Here is a 27,889-nt window from a genome sequence, read left to right on the forward strand (position 1 = left end):
AATTGGTATAAATACCAGCAGCAGTAAGTATCCAATTTTTGCAAGAGAGCTCACCGAAGTGATTCAATCCTTTTGATGCTTGTTGGAATTCAGGTGGCGTGTCTGAATATAGATACTTCATTTATACATATTCTATAATATTTTCTGTAGATACATATATTTGAACACATATAAAACAAGTTGTTCTGAGGTAACCTCACCATGCTTCCTAATAGCACCCTCCAAATATTTTATGAACCGCATCGTATGTGTTTTATGGCCACACACAGCGTACTTGACACACCACCCTGCCTGCTGTTTCACTCAGCAACTGGCATTTGACTGAAGGACCAGAATTCAGAAGCTGGGGAATCAGTGCCACACAGCTTCCTCAGTTCTCCATGACACAACCCTCTCTGAGAGGGTTTGAGGAAAGCCCTCCAACACAGCCCTGTTGAGATTTCATGAAGCACAAGAGAGGTGGAAAGACAGCAGGGTGAGGGAGATGGGAAACTAGCATTTTAAAATGTCCCTTTAGGATTTATGAGGAACCCACTTCTTGCCTCATCCATAAGTAGTTGCCTTGCTCTTACTTCAGTACAACCTAGACGTTTCATCATTGCCCTTTGGTGGGTTTGTGGTGTGATTTCTTGGCGAAGGCAGAGAGCTCCCTCCTCCCCAGCATCTGAGGGTCAGCTCTACCAGGCTTGGGGAGTGAGCTCCTCTGATTCCTTGGGCTCCTGGGTCACCTCGGCCTCCAACCCTGTTTGCCGGAGCAGGTGACTTGGTCAGAGTATTCACAGACAGGCTTTAAAAAAGCGCAGAAGGTCGTGTGTATTGAAGATGCACACCCTGTGTGAGTCAGGCAAGTTGCAGTTCAATGGTCTCAGGTCCCAAGAACCTCGTTTTCTGCCTTGGGCAGATCGTGTCAAAGGCCTTGAAAATACACTGAGGGCTTTAAAGTGGGCAGTGTGAAATGACTGTGATTTCTAGGCCATGTTTGCATTTGCTTTTCGGAAGCCCTTTTGGTTTTGCTCAACTCCAGCCGTGTGGGGACACAGGTTCAGCTGTGTTTTTGCTGGAAGTGACAGAGCTTTGTTGGCACACGGGACTTCACAGCTGGCCTGAAAAGAGAAGAATAAGGAAAAAAAGAAAAGCTTGCATCTGGGACCTCCGTGGCTCAGAGGAATGTCTTTGTGCCGAGGAGGTGGTTTCCCTTGTCACCAGGGTGTGAAAGCACCTGGCGAACTCTAAGGCACCCCGGATCTAACTTAAGTTGACATTATTATGGCTCTTGATTATTGGCAGTCGTCACTTGCCCTGAGCAGTTATACTTGCTGATGCCCTCAGTGAAAATAGTCCTAAGCTGTTAACGAAGTACACACATCGGAGTTTAGTAGGTATCCCCAAGAGGGTCTGTATTAAAGGGGTTGGGTGGCCTGATACCGGGGTGCATGTGGAGTGCAGAGTCAGGTGTCGCCCCAGTCATCGGCCGGCCAGTGTGACTTTAGCAGTGATTGTGACTGGGAGGAGAGGGGCAATGCAGCAACACAAGTTTTGGGTACAAGACCCTTTTATTGGGACAAAGATAACCCAAATCCCAAATCTGCTCCTTTCCCTCTGCTGTCTTTACATCTTTTACGTCTGACAGGTAGATACTTGTATGACACCTGGTCCCTATGTCTGTGTGGGTCTCTACCATCATAGGACTCTCTCTCCTGTTTTCACATGGTGAGTGGTTCCATGAGACTAAATGCTGCCATGAATTGTTCCTCCGGTCTGTTTGCTTGAATTTGTCCTCATTGTACACGAACACTCTGGCTCCTATTGCCTGGGGTGCTAACTGTACATTAGCTGCATGAGGCTGGAGACATGCAGTTTTATTTCTATTAATGCCAAGAGAGAGAAAGAGAGAGAAAGTTAAAAGCAGTAACTAAGACAAATGTTGTTGTTATTGGCAGATACTCCTTTTGTTGTCGACGAACCTATTTTATTTTTCTTAGTGTGGGCTTTATTTTCTCATTTGCTCTTTTCTGAATCTCTTTGTTTAAGACTTAAAATTTAATGGAAAAAAAAAGGCAAGGAGAGTCTTAGAAAAGAATACAGATATTTCAGGAGAACTTGGAAAGCACATTAAGCAGGTGAGAGAGGGCAGGCCTGGGGAATTTTCCAAACAGAAAACTTTGATTTCTTAAATATGAAGTTAGAACAGTGACGTGTAGGTTGTATTTTAGTTGTAATATCTAGCCCTTCAAGTTTTGGAGCTTTTATGGCTCTCCCCTGCTACACTATGCCAATGTACTTTTAATTTACTGGTGGCAGCTGAGAAATTGCAAAACCTCCTCAACTGAGAATGTGCTTAGGTATCAAATGAGTATGATAATGAGAACGAATGTGAGTTGATTTCCAAAGAAATACAAAATGAGAGTAAGTGATAGTAGCATGCATGAAGGAAGAGTGTTCCTTCTTTCCTTTCTCCTTCTATCAATCCATTTATTCACCCATCCATCCATCTGTCCTTCCTACCGTCTATCCCTCCATTGGGCCACTCGCTAAATCAACTTTCACTGAGCTCTTCCCATGGAAAAGGCTGGGCTGTAAGAACTTTAGGGATTCAGAGTGAAATCAAGAGCGTGCCTTCCAGGAGCTTAGAATATGAGATGAGCATAGGACATATATGACTATAAAATTAAGAAGAAAGTGTCAAAAGGAAAATGTAGATGAAGTACTAGAGACGGTTAGAGGAGGATGAGTTACAACCTTGGGGAAAATGACATTGAGCTTGGATGTGAATACATAGGGAAAGGTAAGGCGATTTCAGGCAAAGGTGTTTCGTGTTTTTGGGAGTGAGATTCTGAAAGTATGAAGTCAGAACAGACAACCTGTAGTCATCCTTGTTCATTGTTGATCAAGAATAGGATAATTTGGGTAAATGATGGCCATTGATAATCCAAAAATTTAATCTGCATCTGTATTTCAATCTTCTGAGTATAAGTGGGAAACTGGACTTAACTGCTTTTTCTCACTCTTTTCCTCTTTCCTATACCCACTGGTAAGTCCGCTGAATTAAAGTGAAAATATATGGAAATCCTGTATTTTATGCATGATTGTTCTATAAGCCACAACTTCTCTAATTTAAAAAAAAAAAGAACAAGGAGAATCTCTTAAGTGCTGATTTACAAAAAGCCTCCAGAAATATTATGTTCAAAAAGGTAAGTTGCAGCATAATACAAATCTTGTGACTTTTAGGTAAACCAAACAAACAGCCAACACAAAATATATTTTATGGGTACAGTTTTGTCTATAAATGTATAGAAAAAAGATTTGGAAAGACAGACACTATCTGACAATTGAAAGAAACTGAAGGAGAATGGAAAAGGATAATTTAGCTTTATATGTAATGTCGTAACTTTTTACAAGAACATATTTATTCATTACTTATGTAAACATTTTTCAAACAGCTTTATTGACATATAATTGGCATGCAATAAATTGTACATATTTGAAGTGTATAATTTGAAGCGCTTCGACACGTGCACCCATGAAACCATCACTACAATCAGAATAATGAACATATCCATCACATTCAAAAGTTTCCTCATGTGATAAAATTCTGGCCAACAAGATATAAGGGAAAGTGCTGGGATATTTCTGGGGAAAGTTTCCTTCTTCTTACAGAGAGACACAAAGAAAGACAAGACCTCTTCTTTTGCTGGATATTGTTTCTACAAGTGACGCTTGAAGTAGTGTCAGGCATCTTGTGGCTCAGGAGAAAATAGAGCTAATTTTGGAATAAAGCCGCACATGTGAGGATGTGTGATGGGTAGTTTCTGGTGTCAACTTGGCTAAGTGATGATGCCCAGTGGTCTGGTCAGGCAAGCAAAGATATTTTGTGGCTGGTTGATAAATAGGAAGGCTGGTGTATTAAATCATCAGTTGATTGCATCTGTGACTGATTACATCTGCGATAAACTTAAGGATGTATCTCCCACAATGAGATACTAATTAGTTGAAGGCTTTTAAAGGAAGGAGAGAGACTCTTTCCTTGCGTCTTCAGCCTGTGAGCCTCTCCTGTGGACTTCATCCAGACCCGTCTTTGGAGCTGCCAGCTTCACAGCCTACCATATGGATTTTGGATTCTTACATTCCTTCGGTTACGTGAGACGTCTTTACAAGTCTCATATTTACGGATGTCTCCCGTTGGTTCTGTTTCTCTGTAGAACCCTGACTGACACAGAATGGCAGAGAGGAAAAGTGCAAAGAATCTGGGTGGAGCCACTGAGTTAACCAGCCTTGGAGCTGGAGCCACCCTACTTTGACTTCTGATTATAGGTGGAATAAAAATTTCTTAGAGTTTAAAAAAAAAGAAAACAGCCCCCAGAGTGTACAGTGAACTGGAGAAGTGAAGATGATGGTGGATGGAGGCACACTGAGACAGGATCGTCCATCTTTGGACAACTGAAAGTAGGTGGTTAGGACAGAACACACTGGCTGATTTTTTTTTTAGCACTAAACTATCCGGTGACAAATGGATTTGGAAGTCTGGTGGGCAGAGCATGGTGCTTTGGTCATCAAAACTCTAGGCCAAAATAAAAGTTTGTGGAGCAGCGGTAGGGGGCAGATATCTTTTTAGCCATGACTCACCTCCACCAGTTATCCATCCCTTCAGGCTTTTTGGTAAGTTGATCCTCACTTTCTAGGAACTCGATTTGATCCCAGGTGGATTCTGAGGAGGGAGCCATCTGTCAGTCAAGAAAGCAGGGATGGTCCCTGAGGCACAGCTGCTGACACATTGGTTAATACCCAGAGGGCCTTGCAGACGTTCCTGAAGCCACGCCTTAGGGAAATAACAGGGTGCTTTGGATGAGGTTGGTGGAGGACAGAGCCGGTAACACTCATTGGTCTCCTTTCCCCTGGATAGTTGCAACGACTCCTTGAATGGTGTGGGCAGTCACATGGAAAAAAGTTATGCAGGTAGCAGCCTGCTCAAGAGTGTGGGGCGAGAAGGCTTTGTTCACTGGACTTGTGCTCTGGCCTGGAACTGCATCTGTCCTTTTCTAAATGCACGGAAGCTCTCTGTGGACTAGCAGTGGCCCTCTACCCCTTGCTGATTGGAGGAGCCGTGGAGTCAACAGGGCCTGGGAGCAGTTCTTTAGGATTTCCCTCAGCCTCATCGCCCCAAGCCTAGTAGAGGTCACACAGTCAGGTTTTAACCATATAATAGGTAAACCATTTTTTTTGTTCCCTGTGAATAGGTAAAATTATAGGATGAGTTAAATCTGGTTTATAGGAAATCGTGAACATTGATGAAGATTGGTATGAATTATGAGTGGTCTTTCCTTAGAACTCTGTAGAACTACCATAACTTCCAAAGTTTATCTCTCCTGTCATTCTCAATATATGGTTTTTCAGAGCACCTCCTCAAAAGCTAAATTCAGACAAATGATGGTATTATCTTATAATTCCTTTATTTCATTAAATTTGCTTGTTTTATGAATACATTATTTAAAACATACATTATGTTTTTTCATAATGGTTTTGTTCACCTTCTCAGGGAGATAAGAGAGAAGCAATCCGATGTCAAGCCATATAATGAGGGCTGGTTTTCACTTTAGTCCTGTTTGGGTACGACCTAACCAAGTCATTCAAATTTCTAAATACCTTGGTTCCTCCCCACTTTGCAAAATGAAGACAAAAAGATTCTTAGGCCCATCTCAACTGCAGGGTAGGAGTGGATGCCATAGAGACATATAAGAAAAGAACACCACACTGGAGTACAGTGTTTTGGTCTTGGGGTGGGGAAAATGCAAGTAATTGTCTATAAATTAAAATCCTGCTGGCAAGAAAAGCAAATGCAATTAAGATAGGGCAGTTTGGTGGTCTTACCTATGAGTACCAATCAGCCTCCTCATTATTCATTCTTTGTTTGAGTAGGTTAGTCTTGCTGAATTTGCTCCCCCAAGTGTTGATTTGGGTTGTATCTCACCTATCTAAAGGAGATCTGCAGGCCACATTCAGAGAGGTTTTCTGCCACAATAGAGTTGGATATCCTTTAAGGGTCACGCCAAGGTCAACCATAGAAAGGGAAATGACTGCATTCATGGACTGATTTTGAGAGGAGGAAGGGCCAGGGCAAAGTGCAGTTGTGCTTCATTGATCCAGACATTGGGGGAAGAATAGGTTCCATGAAATTCATTTTTTATTAGCTAATCTTGGCTCTTGAGATACTTGGAACCTCAAATATATTGAGGTTCTAAAACATATTATTTAATCTATTTCTCTGTGTTCTTAAAAGAACATATTATAAACATATATGTCTATGTTCTAAACATTAAATAATGTTATTTAATAACATGATATATCCTAAACATATGGATTATAAAACATAATATAATGTTTATAATCTAAAACATTATATAAAACATATTATATAATCTTAAAAGAGAAATTTTCATGTCTTGGTCTTCATTGTGAATATTCACTACCATATGATCTTGTTTGCCCATACATCAAATGGCCTTTTATAGTCCTTATATTTTTGCAAGAACCCCAGGTATTGCGTCCTTTATTTTCTGTAGTTTTTCATGTAGCAATGAAGCTCTACTTCCATGGTTGACAAGGAGCCCACAAATGTATCTCTCCCAGACTAAATTAGCTCTGTTTCTTTTTGATAAATATTTGGGTAAATTCAAGTTTCAAACTCTCTACCTGGGCTGTGTCTCCCTTCTCGTTGTCTCCCCTCTCCTTTCTCCCTAAATGGCACCTGGGCATAGAGGAAACTGGATATCCTCATAGCAGTGGAGAGACCCATGAGCTGTTCTCCCAGAGTCCTTGCCCTTTGTCACCAAGCATCCTGCTGGCATTCCAAGCTGAAGTCAACAGTTGGGGTCTTTGGTCTTGTGGTCTCTTGGCATGGCCACCTGCCATCTGGTCTTGCTGTCTGAGTCATGGCCTACTTCTGCATCCTGTCTCTGGCCTGGGTGGGCCCTGCAGTTTTGTCATGAAACCCCCTTGCTCCTCTCTGCAGCAGCCTATGGCAGGCCTGCTGGCTCTTAGTTTTCAGCTACTTTGCACATCCCCTTTTGGATTCCTTCATGCTACATGGAAGCCAAAGGGCCCTGTTTGTATTCTCCTGGGCCCCCTCTCTATCAGAGCCCTACACACCACCATCTCCTTTCTGTTGGGATATCTCATGGTGATGCCGAGGCATCTTGCAAGGTGAAATTCTTTGCCTAGAGTCTCGGAAGGGATGCAAGAAAGAAAGAACCCGTGGCTTTCAGCTTCATCCCTATAATCAACCTCCCCCTCTCCCTCTTCCCTCCTGTCTCCACTCTCTGTCTCCTGTCCTTACTATTTCCTTTGCCCTCCCTTTTCTTGAAGATAAGCCCCAAGGAAGGGAGGAGCCAGACATGGTGCTGCCCTTTAGCCCCTGCCCTTCTCTCTCTCTTCCTCTCGCCCCCCTCCTGGAAGCAGACGGCCTATGTGTTTCCTGTCTGGGAGGTGACTGGTGGCTGCTGTCTCTGCCATACCCTCCTCCTTCCCTCTCTGTGGCCTTCTTTGGTGCTGTGCTCCTCTTTCCTGGGGAAACGCTTAGCTGTAACTGTGTGAGGGCTGCAGGGGACATGATTAGAAGGAAATGAAAAATACATCAGTGTAGTATTTTCAAAATATCATCCTGTTACACAAACATAAATAACATGTGATCTTTGTCCATGAAAAGCTTAACTCTAGTCAAGGAGATAGATTTATAACCTGCCATTTCGGAATAATTTGGTAAGTGCTCAGTTCCTACTGCAGTCCCCTGCTTTCCACATTACACACCATCAAACACACATGCCAGGCTGCCTACCCTTTCATCCCCTACGTTATGGCATTTGCCAGCTTTTATCTTCTATCAGAGTTATTTGTGCACGTATTTTAGCTTCTAGAGGGCAGGAGCTTTGTCTGTTTTGTGGCACTTGGCATCGTGTCTGAAATTCATTAATTAAAAAAACAACAACAACGATGTGCTAAGTCCTTCCTGTGTACCGAGCTCTGTACTCGGCGCTAAGGTTACAAAGATGAATAGAACAGTGAACTCCTAGAAACCCATAGTCTCAATCAAGGTTCTCAGCACAATTCAAGGGGTCTTTGAGCTCAGATGAGGAAAAAAAAATACCTTTTTCTTTTCACTAATCTCTAGCTGAAGTGTAACTTTCCTTTACTTCTGAATACAGAGAATGGACCAGAGTAATATTAGTACCACCTGTGGCCTTGTCACCAATAGAAATCACAGGTATTTTCATCCCACTTACAGTTGTTATTAACTCAAAATATCGTTGATGTTCACCACTACTTCAAAGTTAAGGTAATTATTAGACATAGCATTAAATGTTGTTATTTAATATGTCAATAAAGAAGCATCTGTATTGCCACACCACAGATGTTCAAATATATATATATATATTTTTTTTTTTGCATGGGGAGGCACCAGGAATCGAACCCAGGTCTCCGACATGGCAGGTGGGAACTCTGCCTGCTGAGCCACTGTGGCCTTCCCAAAAATAGTTTGATAACTAATTTCAGTATAAGTTTCCTTTGTAATCCTGTTTATTTCATTTTATGCATATTATTTATTTATTTATTTATAGTATGCCATGTGATGGGTGTCACTTTCATTCTTTTCCCATATGAGTATCCCGTTATTGCAGCACCATTGGCTGATTTTTTTTTTTTTTTTGAAGTGCACAGGCCAGGAATCTCCGCATGGCAGGAGAGAATTCTTCCACTGGACTATCCTTGTATCCCATTTAATGCATTTACCAGATTGCCAGAGGGATCTATGGCATAGAAGAGTTTAGAACACATGGTCCAGTTGGATCAACACACACTTTATTAAGTGTGACATGCTGAGTGTGAGGCTAGTGGCTTGAGCATGGCAGTAGGGAGGCACAGAGGAAGAAATGTATGAGGAAGTCAAAAAAGACTCCCCAGAAGGAAGGAAGGATGCCCAGTGATGATGATGATGATGATGATGATGATGATGATGGTATGTGCTGTTCACTTATTGTGCCAGGCAGAGTTCTAAGAGCTTCATGTAAATCTCCTTTATGGGAGGTAAGTACTTTATTATTCCCATTTCACAAATGAGGAAACTGACTAGAGAAGTTAAGTAACTTGCCCAAGTCATGCAGCTAGAAATTGAATGTAGCTGGTCAGATTCCCATGTCTGTGCATTTCTATGCCATGCATATGCTGCCTCCAAAATGAGGAAGAAAAGCAGGCAGGGAGGGTCAGGGCTCCCTCTGTCAGGTCCAGTTGGCCAGCTGCTTGAGGCTGTTGTTTGGGCAGCCCTATCTGCCATGCAGATGCCCTGTCTGCTTTCCCTGGCTATGTGGTATCAGTATTTCAGAGGACAGACAAGTCTGGTGAGGGTTGGCAGTGGCTGATCCAAGGAGATGTGGGCTGTAGCTTAAAAGACACCTGCATACCCAGGGCTCTGGTCTGGAAAAGCGAGATGTGAGAGAGGTCGTGATAGAAATCGGTACATCACGAAGATGTGGAAGAGAGAGTGTTAGAGTGAAGACAGTACGTCTGAAACTTGGAGAAGAAGGTCAGGAAAAGCCCAGAGGAAATGCCCCTTTACCCAGAAGCCCACGTGCCGCTGAAGCTGTTCTGGAAGCAGGCAGGGCCAATCTGTGAATGTTAGAGTTCTTCATGGGTCTGTGTCTGCGCCTTGGCATGGGCCTGTGCAGGAGAGGCTTTCTCCCAGACAACTGCTCCTGAGCGCAGGGCCTCAAGGAAGAAAAGATACTTCTATAACAGTGAACATTGCCCCTAGGCTCAGGGGCTGTGTGGCCTGGGGAGCTGCCATGCCCTGCGGCCCTCAGACCCAAAGGGAGCCCTTTCACTCCCCCTGGGTGAGTTGCAGGGAGCCGAAGGCCAGGTTTCCATGGCTTCTCATATTGTAGAACTCCCTCTGGTGTCTGCTGCTCCACTGCACTATTCCACTCAGGGAAAATGTTCACGTTAGCCGGCAAACCCATAGACCCCCGCTCACGTGTAGGCAGATGTCCACGGAGGCCTCTGCGCAGTGCCCCAGGAAGCAGAGGGACACAGCTACCCCCGTTTCTGGTGTGGGAGGCGAGCAGCCAGCACCAGCCTGGAGGGAGTCCGCACTTCCCTGCTTGCTGTGTGCCTGCCTCACCTGCCTCAGCCCTCAGGCACCGTGAACAGGCAGGTATGACATCTCTCTTCCTGCTACCTTCTCTAATCTCTTGTTCAGGGTTTCTTCAGAACTGCCTCATTCCCTCCTTCCTTCCCCTGACAGCATCTCTTTTAGATATATATTGAGGTGGAGGGAATAGGGAGACGGGAAAAGAAAGTTAATTTTTCGTTCCTTTGCCTCCAATTTTTAAAGGACAAAATGGAACTCCTAGAAAGAAACCATTAAAGAACAATAACCGCAACCAGAAACCTACAACCTCCAGATGGACCAGACAAGTCCTGAAACCTCAAGAGCCCAGCCTCTCCAGAACGTCAGATAGTTCCGTCTCCCTACCCCATATTACTGACAGCGCTTTCAACATGAAAAAGTTAGAATGGGCATAGCCCAAATACCCCTAAAGAGTAGGAGGAAGACCAAAAGTGATAGTGGAGTTATACAGAGAAAGTTGGGTTTAACAAACGAATCTGATTGCTGAATCATTAAATTGATATTTCTTTTAGTCTCCAGCATCTAGAAGTAAAAACCCTAAAATTGTGGAATAGTAACCCATATCAAACTCTGAAATATGTTCTTCAACTAATTGTTGTGCTTTGCTTTGAAATTTATTGCTTTTTTTTTGTATATATGTTATTTTTCACAAAAAAGAAAATGAGAACAAAAAGCAATAACCTCTTTTGGATGAAGTAGGGCAAAGAGAAGCCTCGTTGAGGGCTCAAGATACATTGGGTATTGTGGTGGCATTTACATTTGATCCCTACCCCAACTCAGTGTGGTTCTGTTGACGAGAAAATGGAGTCACAGAAGGAAAGTAGTTTGTCCAGCCCAAATCCCCTCTTTAGTAAGTGGCAGAGCTGGACTGGAACCCAGACCTAATTGGCCTTAAGTTTTTGACTTTCCCGTTGTCCGTGCCTCTCCCTTCGACACTTCTGCAATGAAAAAGGAAAGGGGCTGTTTCTAAACTTACTTACACCTTTAATTTCTTTGCTGTTTAGAAGTGACAAGATGCAACTTTTGACTTTGTTGAAAAGCATAAAGAATGTTGGATTAAAATTCAGCAAGAGGACGCTTGCCCCTAGGAAAGAAGTTGATCCTATTGAAAGAGCCTTTTTCCTCCTTCCAGTGAAAACCAGGCTGTCACATGCCCCCACTGTTGCTCAAGCTGGTTTGTTGGTGAATTTTCAGTGTGTTTTGGGTGGATGCACAGGTACCTGCCGTAGAATAAGAGGATATTTCCTGGGGAGGTTATTAACCCAGCACGGTGAGTGTGGCCAGAGCCTGCAGGGCTCATTAATCTTGTGTAAATCCTGGTGAAGTCAAGGCAACTCCAGGGCAGCCACAACCAAGCAAATCTGGAGTAAATGGGCTTCTTGGCTTCATGGGAAACCTTGATATAGTAATAATAACAATAATAATAATAACAACAACAGTAACCTTCCTGGAGTCCTGGAAGTAATATGAGCTGTTGGCAAAGCCCGTCTTCCCAATGTTGCTTGAGGACTCTCTGAGACACCAAATGGAATTAAAAACGAAATCTTTTCAGAACCAGATTAAGATATGAGAAGTTCCAAAAATCCCCTTGTGATTTTATAGCTGTGAGTTACTGAGTTAGGAATGATCTTTGAAGTTCTGTTTTTCTAGGGACCGAGATTCCAAGAAGTGTGTAATAGCATGGATGGCATACACACACACACTTCCATACACACACACATACACATATTCACACCAACACACAGGCTCTATGAGGGCCTTGCATAGATCCACTGGGACTCGGCTGGATTCTGGTGCCCGGTTGACTCCCCCAGCAGATCCTTAGCAAGATGGTACCTTCTTCCTGGCCACCTTGGTCTTCTAGGTTGTGGAGCCCAGCCAGGACAGAGGTTCCCTGCACGCCCTCCCTGTGCAGGGCATGGTGCTGCAGAATCAGCACTGGGCAGGACATTATCGTTGTCCTTCGGGAAGTCAGACTGACTGGTGCCCAACAAGTCCACTCTGGTGTGATAACTGCTCAGAGGAAAAGTTTCCCAAAGAGTTCTAGGGAAGGCTAAGAGGGTTCCACTTACTTAGTTCCTTCCTAATAAATGGAAGAAAGGAAAGGAAAGGAAAAGGAAAGAAAAAAAAAAGATGTTTATGAAATGGTTAAAGAAGATGTGGCCAGAGAGACAGAAGAACTAGGAATGGGACCACAGAAGGGAGGAAAAATAATGTTTTCAAGAAGCGAGGGGAAAGCAGGGTCAAAGAACTCAGTGAGGTCAATAATATAAAAAAGGGCCCCCTCCTTGGGTACCTAGAGACTATCATTGGCCGTGGTTTGAAATAGGCAGGAGGTAGGCAATGGGAAACCTTGATATAGTAATAATAGCAGTAATAATAATAACAACATCAGTAACCTTCCTGGAGTCCTGGAAGTAATATGAGCTATTGGCAAAACCCATCTTCCCAATGTTTGAAATAGGCAAGAGGTAGGCAATGCTTCCTGAAAATCTTACCTCCCTGAGAACCTTTCAGCTTCATTCTCATCATGTACACACTACTGCATCTGTGTACACTGCTCTTGGTAGAAGATCCTCCCCTGACTGCTGGGTTTATGCCCTGGGTACTCACCCCACCAATCTCTCTTTCTCTTTCCTAAAGCTTTAGCCTCTCCTTACATTCTTTACTTGTATACATTTATAAATGTGAAAAAAAAAATACTCAAACCCTTTCTAACCCTACTTGACCTTCCATTCCCCTCTAGCTGCCATCCTTGTCCTCTCCTTCCCCATTTGTCTGCCTTTCTTGAAAGAGCCTCTGTAACTACCTGCTTTCTTTCCATTGGCCCTGCAGCCAATGATGGTCTCTAGGTACCAAAGCCAGGGGGCCCTTTTTTATATTATTGACCTCACTGAGTTCTCTGACCCTGCTTTCCCCTTGCTTCTTGATAACATTTTTCCTCCCTTCTGCGGTCCCATTCCTGGTTCTTCTGTCTCTCTGGCCACATCTTCTTTAACCATTTCATAGACATCTTTTTTTCTTTCTTTTTCCTTTCCTTTCCTTCCTTCTGTTTATTATTTATTTATTTACTTATGTATGTATGTATGTATGTATGTATGTATGCTTTTCCAAACATACACTCCCCCTCCCCTTCTCCCAGCCCCTGGTAACTTCTAATCTACTTTCTACCTCTGCAAATTTGCTCTTTCTAGTTATCTCTTATAAGTGATAATCAGACAGTATTTGTCCTTTGTGCCTTGCATACCTCACTGAGCATAGTGCTCTCAGGGTTCTTCCGTGGTGCAGCGTATCTCTGAACTTCCTTTTTTTTTTTACTTTCTTATGCCTGAATAATATCCCGTTGTTTGTATGTACCACATTTTGTCTATCTGTTCATTTTTAATAATTTGGGGTTGTTTTTCCCCTTTTAGTTATTGAGAATAATGCTGCTGTAAACATTGTTGTATAAGTATCTGTTTGAGATACTATTTTCACTTTCTTTGGGCATATACCTGTGTTCTAGTTTGCTAGCTGCCGGAATGCAATATACCAGAAATGGAATGGCTTTTAAATAAGGGAATTTAATCAGATGCTAGTTTACAGTTCTAAGGCCGAGAAAATGTCCCAATTATAACAAGTCTATAGAAATGTCCAATTTAAGGCATCCAGGGAAAGATACCTTGGTTCAAGAAGGCCAACGACATTCAATGTTTCTTTCTCTGCTGGAAGGGCATATGGCGAGCATGGCGGCGTCTGCTGGTTTTCTTGTGGCTCTACCAAAAAAGGGACTCTCTCCAAAATGTTTCCTCTTTTAAAGGATTCCAGCAAGCAACTCCACCTTCAATGGGTGGAGACACACCTCCATGGAAATCATCTAATCAAAAGTTACCACCCACAATTGGGTGGGTCGCATCTTCATAGAAACAATCAAAATGCTCCCACCCAGCAATATTAAATGAGGATCAAAGGGCATGGCTTTTCTGGGGTCCACCACAGATTCAGACCAGCACAACCTAGAAGTAGAACTGCCAGGTTATAAGTAATTCTATGTTTAAGTTTTTGAGGGACACCATAGTGCTTTCCATGATGGCTACACTGTTTTACGTTCCCACCAACGGTGTGCTGGAGTCCCAGTTTCTCTACAGTCTCTCCAACACTTGTTATTTTCCATATTTTTAAATAGTAGCCATCCTTGTGGGTATTAAGTGGTATCTCATTGTGGGTTTGATTTGCATTTCCCTAATGGTTGATGCTGTTGAGCATCTTTTTATGTGCTTATTGCTCCTTTTTTAAATCTTCTTTAGAGAAATTTCTGTTTAAGTCTTCTGTGCCAATTTTAAATTGGGTTGTTTATCTATTTGTTGTTGCATTTTAAAAATTATTTATTTAGTCTAAATATTAAGCCATTATCCAATATATGGTTTTTTCAACTATTTTCTCCTATTTGGTAGGTTGTCATTTCACTTTCTTGACAATGTCGTTCAAAGAACAAAATTTTTTTAAGTTGATGAAGTTAAATTTATTTATTTTTTCTTTTGCTGCTCATGTTTTTGGTGTCATATCTAAGAATCCACCGCTTAAACCAAGTCATGCAGTTTTGCCCCTATTATCTTCCAAGAATTTTACAGTTTTAGCTCTTGTGTTAAGATCCTTGATCCATTTTGCGTTAATTTTTTTAATGCTATGAGGAAGGGGTGTAAATGCATTCTTTACCTGTAGATATCCAAGTTTCTCAGTACCGTTTGTTGAAGAGATTATTCTTTCTCTATTGCATGTCCCTATCACCCTTGTCAAAGATCAATTGGCCATAGATATGTGGATCTATTTCTGGATGTTGAATTCTGTTCCAGACATATTTTCTTCTGATTGTTGTTCCCAAGTTTTCATGTTTAGGTTTCCATTTTATTTATTATCTTCTCTTTCCTAGGTGGCCTCACCAAAGCATGACCTCAGCTATCTCTTATAAGTTGGTCACTCCCCAAGCTCTGTCTCTAACCTGGACATTGTCTTATGAACTCAAGATCCATATCCCCAAATGTTTTTTTGGATTCCAAGAGCTTTCTCAAACTACAACATGTACCAGATTAAACTCTTCTTCCCATCACAAAACATCTGGATTTCTTTCCAGATAAAGCATCAGGCTTGAGCCCTTCATTGCCATTCATACTCCATCTTTCATTATCCAATATATTCCATAGATTTTGCCTCTTCACTCTCTTTCCTTCCTGTCCACATGACTCCATCACCACCTTCACTGTCCTTATACAGGCTCTAAGCCTTCCCTCCTGGATTTGCCCTCTGATTGATCTTCCCATCCTCTCCCCACCTCCCTTCCATCTCATGCTAGAGTGCTCCTCATATAGTGCAGCTTTGGTCAGATTACTCCCTACTTACAGTCCTCATTGTTTCCCATAGCCTCCCTTAGTTTCTCACATTTGAGCCTTGGAGTTCAGTCCCTGCATCTTACTCCAGCCACACGGCCCACCACCTCCTCATAGTCTTCCTTTCAGTCATGTTAGTTACTTCAAGTTCTCATAATGTCTGATGCTCATGAATTCCCCTGTAGTTTTCATATGCTGTTCCCACAACCTGAAATTCCCTTCCCTCCTTTTTTCCTTGGTCAACTCCTATTTATTATGATTCAGTTCAAGCATCAGCCCCTCTGAAGAGCTTTTTCTGACACCCCAGGCTAATGTGGATGCCTCTGAAGCCCTTGTATATATCCTGTCATAGTACTTGTCACACCACATCAGAGCCTTAGGTTTTCTTCTCTGGCTCTCAAGGGCAGGGACCGGTCCTACTCATCTGTACCCACAGGGTCTTCCATGCATGATGATTCCCATGTGCCTGACCTAGATGACTAGGTAGATGGTGAGGTCAGTAACAGGATGAGGAATATGGGGAAAAGGAGCACGTTGGTTTTGGAGATGATGATCTCAGTTGGGATGCACTGGGAGGCCAGTAGTGAGAGGGGTAGCAGACCCCTCACAGAGAACACTGACCTTGCAAAACATACTTCTGGAGGTCAACCGTGGAAAGTCCAACTTTGTCAGAGCCCCCCCCCTTGATATAAAGGACTGAGAATAAGAGCATCGACTGTTGATAATTAGGAAGCTAATTTGAGTTGATGATTTTAGCAGGCTCAATCTGAATTTGCACATACCACATCAAAGCAAGATTCTGCTGCTTCACTTGAAGGCCTTTCTCCACCTGATCAGCCCTCAGTACTGCTCCCCACACTGCTGGACCATCTCCCAGGCATTCCTGTCTCTGACTCCCTGCCTCCAATGCCCTCCCTTTCCTTCTTTTTCTGTCCAGATTCTACCTTTAACAGCCTGTAGGGGAGGATTCATGTAGGGAGAGACAGCAGGCCAGATGGACCTGGATTGGAATCATGGCCCTGTGACCTACTAACTTGGTGACCTTGGGCAAAGTACTTAACCTCTCTGAGCCTCTGTTTCCTCATTCGTAAAATGGGGGCATGGATCTCAGTCCCAGCCCACGCTTAGCTTTTGTCCTCTACTAGGCATAGTGCTGGTTCAGCAAGTGCACCCTGTGGTAGAAGTATTTTAATAAAATATTGAAGACCCTTCTGGGACTGACTCACCCTCTGGGAAGAAAGTTACAGGTAGACTGGCTTAACTCAGGGGCAGTTATCAAGGGTGTGGATAGAGTCCCAGTTCTGCGTGGTGTCTGTCAAACCTTTTCCCCCATCTCCCTTCCTCTAGTGTTCATTCTGATAATGGATTGCAGGATCTAAGTGAAGACTTAAGGAGCTATTGCAGGGAGAGCTCTGTAAGTCACAGGGTGCAAGGCAATGTTACTTTTGCAGCCCCATCAGCATGATATAAAAAGGAGAGATATTCTCCCTCACTTCTCCCAAGAAACACCTGGCCTAGCACCTGGTTACTGGTTGCTGTAAAAATGCTCGAATAGAGTCATTCTCCATCCCCACCCCCTAAGCTTTTGTGGTCTTTTTAGATTTTTGCAAGTCACTGTGGGTTTCGGTCAATATTTGCTCCTGTCACTCTCCTCCCAAGCTCATGCCACACCTCTCATATACCTCCTTAGTTACCTCGGTGCTTTCCGTGCAGCCTCTGTACTTCGGTGTTAACTTCTGACGCCATGTATGTTTCCCACTTCCTGAGGTTGTACAGTCTGAAGGTCTTCTCAACACTTTTTCTTTGACCTTTTGAAAACTTGTTATCGTAAGTATAGGTTTTTGAAATAGATTTTATGAGTCTGTCATTCCCTTCCCTTGCAATTATGATTTCTAATCAGCAGTGTCTTTTCCCCATCTTTGTCATCTAATTCTTGAAACTCAGAATAAGGTTCCAAGAGATAGCTATTCTAGTAATCAGATCTATTCTCTAAGACAAACTTAAAAAAAAAATTAGCGGTAGATTTTTTTTTCCCCAAATGAACTTAGAAAACATTAAAGTGAGCAGTGGTCCAAGAGTTCTGCTCCTTAGCCTCTCCTTTCCCCTCTAAGACAGAACCTGAAACAACCCATTTTCTAACACAGGAACTTCTGGGCAGGTAGAGAATCTGTCAAATGCTCTGTTCATAGGAGATGTTTGGGGCATTTCTGGATCACCTCGCCCCCTTCCTACTTTTTTTTTTTTCTTCTAAATCTCTGTTTTATTCATTTCTGTCCCTGGGCTTTGGGCTACAGCTGTATCACTACCCCTCATAGCACGCCACTCTGAGGCCAAAGACTTGAAACAAATTTATAGATTTGTTTGACTTTCAGCCCTGCTCTACCCACTACTGTCAGATTTCTGCTCAGTGAATACTTATCCAGGACTTGGGATGATATTACGTTCAATCCTCATCACTCCGTGTGGCAGGTATTATTTTTCCCGTTTTTCCAGTCAACAGACTAAGTGGCAGGAAATTAAAAGGTTTAGTAACCTGCATAAAGTCACCAAGCTAGGTGTTGACACAGGCAGAACCCAACCCAAGCTTTCTGCTCCCCCCTCAGCCCTCAGGGCTCTTTCTGCTCCTTTTTGTCTTGCCCACCTCCCCACCTCCTACTGCCGTGAGTTAAAGTTGCCTGCTGTGGTCTCCTGACTTTTCTCAGCAGTTTACCAAGTCTTCTCTCCAGCGAACGCTGCTCTGTTCCCAGGTTGAAAATGACCTGAGAATAACACTGGCCTCCCCTTTCCTCAGTGGCCTCCCTGGCAGAGTGGCGATAGGGAAAAAAAATACAGGGATTTTCCTTGAGTCTCAGTTTGGGGTGGCCCAGCTTTACAACTGCACCTCTGTCAAATCTGCTATACTAGGGCCTCAGTTTGCCAATTCAGGTCATTCTCAAATTGCATTTAAATAGCCTTGCAGAGTTTTCAAAGCATTTAGGAATCCTTGCTTTCCTGGGCAAGGGTAATTCCAAATCTCTCTTTTTTTAGATAAGGTAACTAAGCACTGAAAGCTTCTGTGATTTGCTGCAGGTCACTTGTCTCTGGGATTGCAGAGCCGGCCTAGCAGCCAGGATTTCTGGCTCAGCATCAACAGGTCTAACCCACTCCCCAGAGGGCCTGTGTGAGGGCTGTGATAGGAATCGCTTCATTTTCTCTTGTGTAGAGTTGGGGCCTAGGCTGCTCTTAGTTCCCAGCCTACCCTATTTGCCAGCTAATGAGACAAATTGTAGGCTCCATAAAAGATTAAATAGCAGCTGCTTCATTTTCTTCCAATTGAACTTTGAAATTACAATGATCTTATTTGCATGGCAGCTCAAGGTAAGAATATCTCTGCCCTCACAATCTAAGAGTCCTTGAATTTAACTAGACTCATATATATACTTTTCTTTAGATGGGCTGGCATAAAATATTTTGAGCACCACCATTCATGAACTAAATGATTAACTGTGAAAATGGAGCAGCGATTCCTGCTCACCCTGTTGGCTGCTAATTAATGATATCTTACAGGTGGAAGCTACCTGAAGCTTCTCGCTGGAATAATATGAAAGGGATGCAATTAGAAAATGAATTGAGCTCAGTGAAAATTAGCAAACAGCTGAATCCTACAGCATGAAGTTCTACACCATCTTTTCAGCAATAGGAGGAAGCAGACAGAGATACAGGGCAAGCCTCAATGTGGCCTAAAACCTAAGTGCAGATTTTTCTGTGCCCCTGCCCACCCTCCCCACGGCCAGTAATGATAGTACAAATTGCATTTGTCAATAGAGGAAGGAAGACCTAACTGGTTCTGTGGTCATAAAGAATGGGGATTTTATAAGATTTTGCAAGAAAAACAAACAACAAAAAGAAAATCTCTATTTCCGAGTAAACAAATATCTGCATTCCCTGTATACACTTAAAATTGATTTATACTGATATTTGTTTACATATACCGCTTACCTCCGTCACCACTGTTATTGTATTGCATTCAAAACCCATAAGTTAGGATAGAAATCTCAGGTAAAAAAAAAGGACAATGCTTCAATGCCCTTTAGTAGCTAATTGTTTTTGTTTTTCTCTTGTTTTGTTTTGACGCAAAGCTGTTTGTCACTATCATAACATCTTATGTCCTTCGCTGGATTTCCCTTTATCCTCAGGTAGTATTTAAGCTCAGATCAGAGAGAAGGATGTGTTTTGGGAACGGGTGGTATTTCGCCAAACTGTTTCTGATTCACCTCCTTTTTTTACAAACTGATGAACTCTATTGAAGCCAGCATATTTCTAATACAGGGTTTCCGAAATTAAGTAATTTCAGACAGGATGTAACAGTTCATTATCAATACCAACCAGAAGGCAGTTTTTTTCTCAGCATCCATCTGTTTTGTTTCTCTCCTAGTCTCATGGTGCCTGCCCAGCATGAGCACCATTTATTTTCTAAATGCAGGAGACCCTCTTGGGGGGAGAAGGCTATAAACCAAACCAGCAGCATTCTCGATGTCAACAGCCCTTTGACGTTTACCACAGACCTTCGCAGTCTTGGGTGTTTCAGGGTTAATGCAGCTCCTCACACAAGGAGATGATTTAGGGGAATGACTGAGAGGATTTTATGTTATTTGCAGGCATCTCTGTGAAATTTAATACCCACCAAAGCAGAGCCTGGCCTCTGTACTACACTTATCTTGCAGAATCTCACTGATTTTACTCTCTGAGAGCAGCTCTGCAGAGTCACACGGGCCATTTCTCACCCCTCACTTACTCCCTTGCCATTAGGGACTCAATTTTTTGAAAATAACATTGTTTATTGATTATAAATGTTCATTTGTAGAGAATTTAGAAAATGAGGAAGTATATAAAGAAGAATATGAAAATCATCCATTAACCTTCAAACCCAAATAACAGAGACATTTAGGGATATTTCTTTCTATTCTTTTTTATCTGTGCACAAGCATACTTTTTGAACATTAAGAAAGCATACTATTCCTGACCCATGTGCTTCCCCCCCAAAAAAAAAACAAGCAAAGAAAGAAAGAACAATCAAACAAATAAAAATTCAACAAATGGTTCTGCAATAACAGTATACTCACATGGAAAAAGAATGAAATATGACCCCTGCCATGCAGCATACCAAAAAAAAGTATATATACTGTATATATGACAATATATATACTGTTTTGCATTTGTTTTCTGTTTAGTTAATTATATATATGGAAATCGTCCCACCAATCACCAGTGGGTCACGAGTGATGCCTCCCTGTCAGTCTGCCAGCACACCCAGGGTGCCATCCAGCCACTGTCCCTGAGTTGTCCCAACCACTGGCTCTAGAACCCAACAACGGAACTCTGGAGGAGCTGATATGGCACTGTATAAGCAACATCAATCCAAAGGAAAAGCTGAATTGCCCGTGGAATGATGTTTAGCCTGGAGAAATTTGTACCTTGTTCATACCAAACTTATATGCCAAGAATGAGGCTTAGCCTGTGTGTATGTGTGTGTGTTGGTGACTGACTTGGGACGCTCCCTCTCCACATCCATTTTCACAAGATAAGACAGGATTCCTGGGCTTCTGTGGTTCCAGGTAAGGAAGGAAGCCCTGGCAGCTGCCGTTTTACGCTGTCCCTCAGCTGCACGGGACAGCTCTCCAGCCAGTGTCTTGGGCACTGCTCTCCTCGTAGGGCACCAGCTGCCCTTTACACCTACCCTGCTCACCCCAAGCACCACTCCAAGCCTAGCTCTCTGGCCCACGGAGGAGCCCATGCTGATCCCTGGTGTGGGTACCGTCTGTCGGGTCCTTCTCCCTCCTGGTCTCCAGAACCCCTTCCTCCTGGGCACGGGTTCCTCTCTGCTACCTTCAGACGAAGCTTTCTTCCGCTAACAGACAACTAATAATGAACAGGCAGACAGCACAGTGCAAGACATAAAATAGAATTCTTTGCAGTTATTCGAAGGAGAGAGAGACTGTTCTCCATGCAGTGGAATGCAGTGACCTTCAAGATGGTTGTGGGGACAGCTTATGTGCAAGACCATGACACTATTCTTCGTTTTACTTTGAATCCTTATTGGTGCATTGCAGCAAATATTTTAACAGCTTACTCCATTATGCCTTCTGATGGCTTGTGGGAAGAGGGAGAAAAACAACTCTCTTTATGCATAAAAACAGTGTTCCCCCAATTTTTATAGCCAGAAAAGAGCTACATTCTCTGTACAGTAAATGAATTCACAGAGTCATCCTTATTTGGATCCGTGTTCATTTTTCTGGAGAGAAATTTAGTAAAAGTGTCATTGTCACAGTGCCCGTTCCAGCAGGGGAAAGTATTGTAACTCCTCTCTGAGCATTTCTTTGTGGCCCACAGAGTAGGAAGAAATCTGGCTTAGGGGTCTGTACCCCAGAGTTCTAGCCTCCCTCTCCATTCAGAACGGTGTAAGTTTGAACAGTCACTTAAACTTTTTGGGTTTCAGATTGCTCGGCTGTAAGGTAAGGGAAATTATTTTAGGTGATTTCTAAGCTTCTTTCCAACAATAAGATTTTGCCATTTTTTTATTCCTGAAAAGTTTCAGCTTCTACATACTTGCATATTTTTTGTAGCTTTTAAAATATTTTGTAGAGATCCCACTAGTAAGAGAAATGTGTGATAAAACTTTGTCTTTAAAATAAGTTACTGTTTATATAAATTCTCTTGCCACATTCAGATAAAAGATCTGGTGGCATCGATCAGTAAGTGGCTGTTGAGGCTTTGGCCAGAGGACCCATTCATAGGGGGACAGAACAGAAATGGTGTTTACTGAACATCTGGGCAAGTTGCTTGTGATGAATTCATATAGATGATGGAAGTAAAGTGTTCTAGTTTGCTGCTGCTGGAATACAATATACCAGAAATGGAATGGCTTTTAAAAAGGGGAATTTAGTAAGTTGCTAGTTTACAGTTCAAAGGCCAAGAAAATGTCCCAGTTACAAGAAGTCTATAGAAATGTCCAACCAAAGACATCCATCCAGGGAAAGATACCTTGGTTCAAGAAGGTCAGTGAAGTTCAGGGTTTCTCTCTCAAATGAGAAGACACATGGTGGACACAGTCAGGGCTTCTCTCTCAGCTGGAAGGGCACATGGTGAACATGGCGTCATCTGCTAGCTTTCTCTCCTGGCTTCTGGTTTCATGAAGCTCCCTGGGAGGCATTTTCCTTCTTCATCTCCAAAGGTCGCTGGCTGGTGGACTGTCTGCTTCGTAGTTGCTGCAGCGTTCTCTTCTCTCTCTGAATCTTTTATTCTCCAAAATGTTTCTGCTTTTATAGGACTCCAATAAACCAATCAAGGCCCACCCAAATGGGGGGAGACATGTTGTCACCTAATCCAGTTTAACAACCACTCTTGATGAAATCACGTTTCCAGGGAGATGATCTGATTACAGTTTCAAACATACAGTATTGAATAGGGATTATTCTACCTTTATGAAATGGGATTCTGATTAAAACATGGGGGAATACATCCTTTTAAACCAGCACACAAAGTTTTTCTCAAGTTTAGTATCCTAAAAGCAAACAAAAAGCACAACAGAGCCCTTTAACCCTTTTGTTTTTTGACTAAGCATGTACTGGGTTCGCTTGTCAGTGGGGCCAAGGGCGGTGGAAGAGGACATTGTTCCTGCACAGTGCATCTCCAAGTCCACCAGGGTTTGACTCCATCTTCCTGTTTCATTTCTTCCTCTTCCTTCCTCCTCCCGAACCCCCTACCCCACCCCCAAAGTCTATTAGATTCCCCCATGGCACTTTGGAATGTAAATTGAAATAAAAAATATCTCACAGATGATCTGGGCTCATTTATGGATGAATAATGGGGAGGAAATGCCCAGTATTTCTAAAGAGATTGTTTTAAAGTTGTTACTTTTAACAGTTGGATTTTCATAACTTGACTGTGCGACTAATCCTTTCAAACTGTTATATTGATCTCATGGGGTTGTGGTGTGGATAAAATGAGATTGTATATGTAAAACGCTTCTTTTTTGTAAAATGCTTTTTAAGCTGTGAAGTTCCGTGCATGTGGAGAACAGTTTTAGTATTGCTCTGAAACTGATGATCGTGGAAAAGAAAGGAAATCTGTTTTATTTTAAACTAAGAATAACAATGGGCATTTTGAGAATGCTTTCTAGGATTTTTTTTTTTTTTAATCACCCATGAATTGACTTCTAAGCTGCTTCTAAGTGTTTGTGCTTTGGGAGGTTATTCCCAATTTCTATCAGAAAGAGACTAGAAATCATGGAAGGAACCTGAGAATCTATCCAGTTGCCTCATTTAATGATAAGAAACCCAGGAAGGTCAGGTTTCTAGTTCAGGGTCATAGAGCCAGCTGGACAAGTAATGCTAATTATACTTGACAATGATTTGCCTAAGAAAAGAATCACATCTTTAACTGTATCAATCAGTGTCTAAATGCATCCATGCCCTTATTGAAATGTTTTGATAACTGATAATCCTAAAATTTATATCTATTAAAAAAATGTCGTTACCACCCATCTTTCTGTTGATGGAAGGGATCTTCAGATTTTTTCTGATGAATGGCTTTCTGTGCTTGCTTTATTTCAAACAGATCCAGGTTTATTCTGCTTTTCCACATTGTGCTATCACTGTGTGGAATACTTTTCTTATGTTGCTGGGAGTGCTTTTATGGAGCAGTATCATGAGACTGAAGTGAAAGTCACATTATGAGTGAGCATTGTTATCAGTTTTATTGGCACTGAAACTGAGTGAAAGGATTTAGGAATAATTGGGTAATCAAAGCGAATTAAATCAAGAGGGGGAAGTTTCAGTTCTGGCATCACTTGGGGAGTGTTGTGACTTCCACATCTGTGTACTTTATCCATTTTAATCAACTCTAAATTATGCTATTAAGACTTGTTTTTGCTATGTTTTCTTGCTCAGGCATAGCAGGCTTTATAGTCATCTCTGGATATTTCTAGAAACATTTAATCATTTTCACTATTTCTAGAGACAAGTTACCTAACTTGATTACCATTTAAATATTCAGAGTTGCTGTTATGTTTACAACCATGAGTGCAGTGTTCAGTGAAGATTCTGGGAAATGAGATGCAGACACTGAGATTTCAACCCACACGATAAATTCTGCAGTCTTCAACTTTTTGTTATGTCTTCAAGAAAACTAGGTTTAAGTGGAGGCTCATCAGTTTAAATTTGCTGTAATAAATTGTATATCATGCTAGTGTTATGGCAGAAATATTGCTATAGTAACTAGCCCAGCTTTGCTTTCTGGTGTTTGCTGTGTTTCCCAAGGGATACTTTTGCAGTGAAGAATCCGTTTAGCTTAATAAATGGTGGCAGTAATCAGCTTCCCTTTTTCCCCTCAAAATAACTCTTAAATATATAACTGATAATACACTGAAGTATGGAATGACAATAGTGCTAAGTTCACAAACAAAATGAATGTTGAACCTTTGATTTCCTTTGTTGTATTTTTGGGGGTTGTTTCTTATTGGAAAATGTGTCTTAAAACTCTTCTTTTGCTCTGTTCTTTACGCATAAATCTTAGACTTCTTGGTGTTTTCCATTTTTTGGTTTGGTTTGGTTTGGTTTGGTGCCCAGGAACAAACACCTATCCCAGCGCCTGTGGGGGACCAGCTGCCACCTCTTAGAACAAAGGCCAGAGCTGTTTGCAACAAATGCTGCCCTTTCTCATCGATTTCCCCTCCAAACTTGGCTCTTTATTTGGAGAAATTAGAATTCGATTCTTTAGGGGATTGTGTGTTACTCTTGACTATTTTATAGCCTAACAACTTGGCCAAGAAAAGGACTCTTTTTAGAAGTATTTGTTGTTGTTCTGAGCTCAGTAGTACTTTTCAAAGACAGTTAATTCTAGTGCAAGTTAGGAAGGACAGTTGGTTTGAATCTTTTCAGAAATTAAGGTGGCTCTAGGAAATGAAGAGATTGCCTTTCTATGAAACTATATGTTGATGTTCTTTAGGAGCTAGGCTGAATATGAATATATAGTCATTTATAAATTAAACAGGCTGAATATTAAAATGTAAGTTTCATAAATTTATTGTGCATTTACCATGTACCAGTCACTGCTTTACATGCATTTACATCTCATTTAAACTTTACAATAGATCTAGAAGTAGGTACTATTATTTTACCCATTATATATGTAATATGTAAAGAAACTTAAGACCTACCGAGGTTAAGTAACTTACCCAAGATTCCACAGCTAGAAAATGACAGAATCAGGATTCAAAGAGGATTATCTCTCTCCAGAACCTGTTCCCTTAAGTACCAACTGCATTACTTGAATTACTTATATAAAAAACATATTTATATATATATACATACGCATGTAACATGTATACTTTTATATATAAGAATCATATATTTACATTTATGTTTTCAAACTCCATGACAAGGTGTAGTATATTTAGGACAGTGATTTTCAAACTTTTTTATTATGACCCACTGCAAGAAATATATTTTACATTGCAAATGAGCATGCATGCACAAATAAAGCTAATAAAACCACATAAAACAATACCCACGCTTACCACATGCAGTGCCCTCTGACTTTTCCTTTCTATTCCCTTCATTTCTAAAAAAGTACTGGTTTTTACCCTTAGAATTATTTCAAGGCCTATTACAGGTCACAACTTACAGATCAAAAACTTCTGAAAGTCCTAGGTTAAAACTTGTTCTGTGGTAGATCCACTTCAAGAATTGTTTCTTGAATAAATAACTATCAGCCCCCTTTCCCCCAGTACCCAGTACCTTGCCGTTTGTTGACTAAGTGAATGTATAAATGCATTATACTTTTTCTTTCCTTATCTCTAATGTTTTTTTTTTTTGTTTGTTTGTTTGTTTGTTTTTGAAATTCAACAATGTAGATTTCAAGGTATGATTTTATTAAATGAGTATAAATGCAAGGCAAAAACACCCCGTTAAGGATTACTTTGCATTAAAGAAATGGTATGGTTGGCAATGACTTATGGGTACATTGAACTTTCTTTGAAGAAAAATATATAGCTTAAATTGTAAACAAAAGTTATTAGAAATACAAGGAATTGTTGATGTAATCACAATGGGCACACAAATATTAACATTACTTTTAGCTCTTGACAGATTAAATAGGAAATATATAACTAAGAAAATAAATGATGAACAATAAAACTAAAACATCAATTTAATAGAAATATCTAATTTCACAACTGCATAAATATATTTTCTTTTAAGGTTGGCCTCAATATTTTTTACAAAATTTACCATGTGTTTGTTATATCACAAAGAAAGTCTCAATAAATTCCTAAAATTCATAAATCATAAGCATGTCATAGTCAAGAAGTAAATAAAAAATGATAATACAAAGTAATTAGAAAATAATGACAAGGAGAGAAGTTTATATAATGTTTTCTGATAAATGGCAAAGATTATAATTGAGAAGTAAATTATTTCTTTAAAATATTAAACGAGTTAAAATAAAGGCCACAAGTTTTAAAATTCAATGCATGAAATAGATAAAGATAAACAAAACAAAAGCATAAAGAAGGACTTATTAAAGATACATTTAAGAATTAATGACTGTAAAAGAAAAACCTGGAGATAAGCTAAGAAATGATTCTCTAAGAAAATAATTGATAGTCTCAAACTAGCATAGTAAGTACAAATGAGAAAAGAACCTCACCCCACCTCCCCAAAAACACAGAATTGGGAATAAGATGCAACAGATGATTGAATTTTCCTCCTTCGGAACATTCTTCATTTAGCTTTGATGATGCTCCATGCTGCTGATTTCCTTATAGCTCTCTCTTTTTTTTTTTTTGACACAGCTATAAGGAATTATTTAATATTCTCTTTAATATTAAATAAATTATTATTATTTTTTTAAATAGAGAAAAGAGATAAAAAATTTACTAACAAAATTAACTCTAAAAATGACCTGGAGATGATATTGTTCTATGGAAACATTATCTCTCATGTTTTAAGTGCCATTCTTCCTTTCTTTCCTTTTCTCTTTAAAAACAAGAGCTGAAATTTTGTCAAATATGGAGATCATTTAGACTGAAACAGAGAAGGTCAAGAAGCCATTTAATGATTTTGCTATGGAAATACATGTTACAAAGTGAATTTTTATAAAGTACGTTTTCCAGTTTATTTTCATTGTAATTTTAACAGTGTGTCTGTATCTCCAGCTGTTTCTACCACATCCTGATTCCTATAAGGTCTTCTCTGGTCCACACTGGTTTCTCTTCTAGAGGCAAGTTGGAAGGGGCATAGCTCTTCCTTCAATTCTAAGAGATTGGAGGTATTCCAGGGCCATCTGGGGCCCGATTTAGTTCAATCTTTCTGGC

The 27,889-nt window shown here is 41.1% G+C and overlaps 1 protein-coding gene across 10 annotated transcripts in view; it reads left to right on the forward strand.

Moving 5' to 3' along the window:
* SUSD4 (sushi domain containing 4) overlaps positions 1-27,889 on the forward strand; it is a 158,618-nt gene that overhangs the window by 53,810 nt on the left and 76,919 nt on the right. Inside the window, exon 1 of one of the 10 annotated variants that reach the window (XM_077149159.1) lies at positions 17,263-17,364. The exons of the other annotated variants lie outside the window; for them this stretch is intronic. The gene's annotated coding sequence lies outside the window, so the exon portion shown is untranslated. Of the gene's footprint in view, positions 1-17,262; positions 17,365-27,889 lie in introns of those variants that run through there. 10 annotated transcript variants of the gene reach the window in all.

The sequence above is a fragment of the Tamandua tetradactyla genome, chromosome 2 (genome assembly GCF_023851605.1).
Source record: "Tamandua tetradactyla isolate mTamTet1 chromosome 2, mTamTet1.pri, whole genome shotgun sequence".
In the NCBI taxonomy this organism is placed as follows: Eukaryota; Metazoa; Chordata; class Mammalia; order Pilosa; family Myrmecophagidae; genus Tamandua; species Tamandua tetradactyla.